This window comes from Physeter macrocephalus, chromosome 6, assembly GCF_002837175.3.
Source record: "Physeter macrocephalus isolate SW-GA chromosome 6, ASM283717v5, whole genome shotgun sequence".
NCBI lineage: Eukaryota > Metazoa > Chordata > Mammalia > Artiodactyla > Physeteridae > Physeter > Physeter macrocephalus.
In genome coordinates, this window is record NC_041219.1 from 24,830,895 (window position 1) to 24,836,894 (window position 6,000).

General features: G+C 35.8%; 1 long non-coding RNA gene across 1 annotated transcript in view; it reads left to right on the top strand.

Moving 5' to 3' along the window:
• The window catches only part of LOC112065902 (uncharacterized), a 396,153-nt gene that overhangs the window by 378,041 nt on the left and 12,112 nt on the right, over nucleotides 1-6,000 (top strand). Inside the window, exon 5 of the long non-coding RNA XR_002892300.2 lies at nucleotides 4,788-4,884. This is a non-coding gene — a long non-coding RNA (uncharacterized lncRNA). The remainder of the gene's footprint in view (nucleotides 1-4,787; nucleotides 4,885-6,000) is intronic.

Sequence of the window (6,000 nt, forward strand, 5' to 3'; positions counted from 1 at the left end):
TGTGCCAGTTGTATGTTATAAAATTAACTCAAAGTAAAATATGATATGTGATCCCAAGATTGTAGTTGTTGTAAAACAAACTCATTTGACTTACAAATATATTTTGTTTGTCAAGGAAAGCTATAAGAAAAACTGAGTATCAGAGTTTTCCCTGAAGGATGTGCCATGTCTAAGTCCATAGCTCTCCACCATTTCCTGTTTACTACACCTGAACTTCTACTAGTTGTATCCCATTCTTGTCCCCCTAAAGGCATTGAACTGATTATTCCCAGTTTAGAATAGATTGGAGAGTCTTTATTTTTGGACTCTTTGTTTAATTAAACAAATTGAATAAATTGGTCTGCACAGAGTACTGGGTACTGTGGGAACATGCAGAAGGGCATCCTAGCGATCTTGGTGTAAATTAAGACGGAGATAAATTTTGAGAAGCAAGTTAACTGTTATCCCAGTGAAAAAGAAAATAAAGAGAAAAATGTTCCCCAGGCAAAGGGAAGAACACATGAAAAGATGTAGCAGCTAGAGGCAGATAATGTTGCAGCAGAGCACATAATAAAGTTTTATGAGAAAGAGAGGCAAAAAATGAGATGAAGTCTGAAGGAGAGAGTCTGAAGCCAGATTAAGAAAGGCCTTTTACACCATAATAAGAAGTTTAGAACTTATCTTTAAAATAGAGGGTTGATACAAATGGTAACTCATATCTTCCCAGGTAACAGCTAGCTTGAAGATAATCAAGGGTTTGATGATGACAATGTCTACTGCTCTGGGTCCAATCCTATTTGGTTTGCAGGACCAAGTTCCCCTAGTCCTTCATTTACTTGTAGATCCTGAGTTAATTTCATACTCCCCCTGAGCATATGCTCTCTTGGGCTTCTTTCTCTAGCATCCTTAAAGTGATTCATCCTTAAAGTGGCATCCATCCCATGGGAGGGGAGCACTCCAAATAACTGAATCAGATATCTTGGCCTCTAAGTTGCTTTTTCACACCAAAGCCCTGGAGGCACATTTAAAATTAGATTAATTAAGGTTCAAGATGACTGTGATTCCCACTCATTTCTTCCTTCTCTTTCTCTATTTTTCTTCGTATTTTCTCTTCTACCTACTATTCATGGAGGACTAGAAGGGTTTTTACTCTATTTTGTAATCAGCTGAGTGCTCTTCCAAGGTACAGCATTTCAAAAATTGAATCGAAAAAAAAAAGAGCATGCTGCCAAAACCAAAAGAGATGATATGTTCCATTATAAAATAAAATATTCAGAGTATCATTTATATGTTTAAATTATTCATTACAATGACAAAAAATTAAGATGATTATTTTCTTCCTGTGGTGCATGTCATGTTTCTCACAACAGGTGGAAAATAAGACAGTCCTTTCTGTGTCAGGTCTGAATTATTTCTTCTCTTAGTGGGTTTAGTGAAATTTTATAAGCAGTTGCACTGATTTTAAGCACCCTGAATAAAAGATTAATAAGAATTAGGAAAACTGTCACTTATGAGTGCACCGTCACAGCTCCAGAAAGTCTTCAAGAAACTCACAAAATGTATGGGCTTCTTTGTCATTTTAGAATAATATTTCATTTTTGTTAATTTAATCTCAAATTTCCACCCCCTGGCTTGAAATCTGTCATTGGTTCCTCATAAACTTCAAGATAGACATAAACTCTAACCAAGTCATATAAAGGTGTAATGACTCATTCATTCATTGATTTAACCATCATTCATTAAGTATTCATTGAGCAACTATTATATGTCATACCCTTTGCTAGTTGTATTGCCCATCTGGTTTCTAGTTAGCTTTTAGGCTTTTATCCTTCTGTGTTCCCTCTTACACTGTTTATGACGGCCATCCTGACCTGCTTGCAATTCCCAGAACAGGCTCAGCCTAGTCACATTTCCACATCTTCCCTATCCTATTTCCATGCCAAGAATGCTCTCTTTACCTCTCATCTTTCTAGTTCAGTGTTTCAACAACACAGCTTGTCTTCAAAATCACATGGGAAATTTAAAAAATACATTACAGGTACCCAGCCTCAAAGATTTGGAGTCAGTAGATCTCTAGTGGGACCTGAAAATCTCATATTTCCAACAGAATCACATGGGATTGAGATAATCAGGGTGATTTTGAAACACTTGACCAATTAATATCACCTTACTGTTTATGGTTTGACTTAGGTGCCATCTCCATTAACCACACTAGTTGACCTCATCTGTTTACTTATGTGATCCTATCATGTATTCACTAAACAACATTTGTATTCCTCAAACTATACTCAAGTTATTCATATTTTAGGGTTGTTTTTCCTAGACTGTCAGCAATTAGAGTATCTTTTTCATTCTTTATTCTCAGTCATAAGCAGTGTCAGGCATGCAGAAGCCTGGATCAATGTTTGTTCAATAAGTGAATGAGTTTAAAATCAATTATTTTTATTTACATTAAGGATGCCTTGAAAAATAGGGAAGACTTTTCAGTACCTAGACAAATATTACTGACTTTTGTGGCTTAGAAGTACAATTCCCATTGAGCCATACCATTTAATACACTATAAATTATATATATATATAATTACTTTATATATAACAGAATATATAAAGAATTACAAATCAACAAGAAAAAGGCAATCATCTTAAGACCAATGGTAATAAGGGAAATTACACATTAAAAAATCACAATGAGATATCAGTTCACACATTTAAATTAAAAGTCAAAATATCCAGCAATGTCAGTTGTTGGGAGATAATGTGGCCTCCATGGGACAGCTGTACTCTTTGGATGAGTGGAAAGTAACTTGTCACAATGATTTTGGGGAACAATTTGGCAATGTCTAGAATACTTGAATATGTTTCTATCTTATAACTGCATTTCTACAGCTAGACAAAATTTTGCATGAGCACATAAGGTGATATAAAAAAAATTTATAACAGAGTTGCTTATAACAGCAAATTTTGAAACAATATGAATAAAAGAATGCATAAACCATTTAAAATATATTATACAAGATAGGACGCTTTAAAATAGTTACACAAATTAATGTCACCCATTGTGACATCAATTTGTACAAACTTCACAAACATAATCCTGAATAAACAAAACCAAATTGCAAAAAAGTTCACATTAAGAAAAAAATATGTAAAAATGATAATGACTTTACATGCAGAGGAGAAAATGAAAATACTTTTCAGCAGTATATGTAACAGAATGTCAGATGGACTTTAAATCTCCTTATACATTTAATTACATGTACATAAGCCAAATAATTTTTTGTGACACCTCCAACTCATCAGTACTATGTTTTTGGCAGCACTAATGGGAGCTGTTTTATGAAGAATCCCATCAAAGCTATATTAGTTTTTGGTTCTCTCTCAGGTTTGTTGTGAAAAGCAGAAGTCTCCAAGCCAGGAAACTTTAAATTACAATTTTCATCTTTGGAATGCCTAAATTGTTCAAGAAAATTAAAACCAAAATATTGTCAAGTAATTTAAAGGAAAAATAAAGAAAAACATTATTAATGTGGAGAAACTGTTTTCCTTTTTTCAGAAGTTAACTACCCATTTTTATTTCTGCAAAAGCTCAATATAAAAATTATGATTATCTCTTCTCTTTTAGTATTTACATTTTAAAAATTAAACTTAGTGAGAATACCATGCTTCCAGACACTTTCATGATTTTATTCATCTTTATGACAGATTAAATAAGACCACAAATTCTTCGTAGCAACTAGCATCAAGAGATGAAGTCTAATTCCTCATGCCTTGAATATTGGCTGGCCTTGTGACACCCTTTAACCAATAAAATATGCTGGAAATTATGTTGTGTGAGTTCAGTATCTATGACCTCAAGAGAATTTGCAGTATTTGCCTTTGCTCTATTATATTACTGCTCTAAGACCATTGTATAAGGAAGCTGGTCTAGCCCAAAGAAAGACAAGAGACAACTGGGAGAATCAAGTTGTCTCAGAGGAGAGACAGCACCAACTTTCGGATAGGTGAGTGAGGCCATCTTGTACCTTATAGCTGAAGGGTAGCAGAATACACCACCCCCAAATATGCCACTTTGGCATATTGATTATTTTGAATAATACAGGCACTTGGAAAACAGCAAATGCAGAGATAGCCTTACTATGAACTCCCCTGTCTAAAGACATATGTTTTAAAAGGAGCTAAGTTTTCTTAAATTCCTTCCCTGGGAGTTTCATCAACCAGGAAATATTGCTTCTTATCACACAAGAGGAGACTAGAAGTCTACACCACACCCAGAAAAACTGTCACAAACTATCACGTCTTCCATCTGTTCTTCTAAGGGTCCATTTATATTTCCAAAACGTCATTTACTCTCCTCTAAGAGGCCTACATATCTCCTTTCCTTTCTCTCTTAAAATGACATTTAAGTCTAAATTCTAAGCTACCTCTTTGAATTATTTATTTTTTCTGGGTATCTCCCAGGTATTCATGATGTATACATTTTCATAACCTTATATTCATTTTTCCCTTTTTAATCTGTCTTTTATTACAGACACTCAGTAATAACTCAGAAGGGTAGGTGGAAAATTATTTTTTCTCCCTTACACAGCCCAGTTTATCCTGCAGTATCCATTGAGGTCTGCCAGGTAAATCAGCAGGGAGATCACCTGCCAACCCACAGGTTGATGAGAAATGATAAATATTTGTGGTTTATGCCACTGAGTTTTGGTGTGGTTTGTTTTGTACCAATAGTTAATAGTTATAGAAACTAGTACCTAGAAGTTGGTAGCTACTATAACAAAATCTTGAAATAATTGTGCCATTGATTTTAGGACTGGGTGACAGGAGTACTTGGAAAAGCAGTGAGAAATCTGTAAGCAAAGACAGGGAAGATGGCTGGAAAAGGTACTGTTGGAGGCTAGAGAAAAGGTAATCCATGTGATGTTGTGGAAGAACAATTAACAAAAATATTGACTGCAGGAACTGAAGGTAGGATATATACATAATAAACAGAAAATGCTAGAGGACATCTACAGACAGAAGGTTGAGAATGCAGATTGGTTTAGAGTGCATAAGATATTGAAAGACAAAAAGAGCTGAGGGAGGAAATGATTTGCAATTAAAATTTAGAAAGAATATAGAAGTCCCAGAGAGTGTGCTGGGTTGGAAGTAGCTGCTTCCATTCTGCCTAGCAGTAAAAAATCCTCAACCTAAAATGAGCCCAGGGGACAAAGATGTCACCACAGCTGTGCCTATAAGATTTTTAAGACCTCTGAGAGATTTAAATCGGTGCCTCATTTACCTTCTCAGTCTGCCAAAAGTGTTTCTAAGGATCTTGAGGGCATTGTATCTCAGCAGTTTCAGACCCTTGAACAATGCGCTAACCTTCTACTTGCTTTGGCCAATAGAAAATGATTTCCAGGCCTGGGCGTTAAGAGTGTTTGCAGCTGCCACTCTCGGCTACCGTGAGAATCAGCATTTAGAAGCCAGTCAAAAATACTGTAGGATGGAAGGCTACATGAAGAAGAACTAAAGTGACCCAACCAAAAGTCGGCTCTGACTGCCTAAAAATTAAGTTAGGCCATCTTGCATACTCTAGCCACAGCTAACCGTCCACCTGAATGCAGTTGCTTAAGAGAGCCTGGGTGAAATATCAAAGGAGCCACCAGCCAATTTACAGATTACTGCAAAATAATAAAGTGCCATTTTTTTTTTTGTATGCAGCTGCGGATTGGAGGGGTTTGTTACAGAGTACTAATTTATAGTTAATAGTCTGATGTGATCTTCATCCCAGAAATCAGTGCTAATGACTGCAAATGCAAATGCTAATAAGTTAACACAAGTGGTAGTGCTACCGACACTTTTTTTTTTTGCCTTTTTTTTAACATCGTTATTGGAGTATAATTGCTTTACAATGGTGTGTTAGTTTCTGCTGTATCACAAAGTGAATCAGCTTTAAGTATACATATATCCCCATATCCCATCCCTCTTGCATCTCCCTCCCACCCTCCCTATCCCGCCCCTCTAGGTGGTCACAAAGCACGG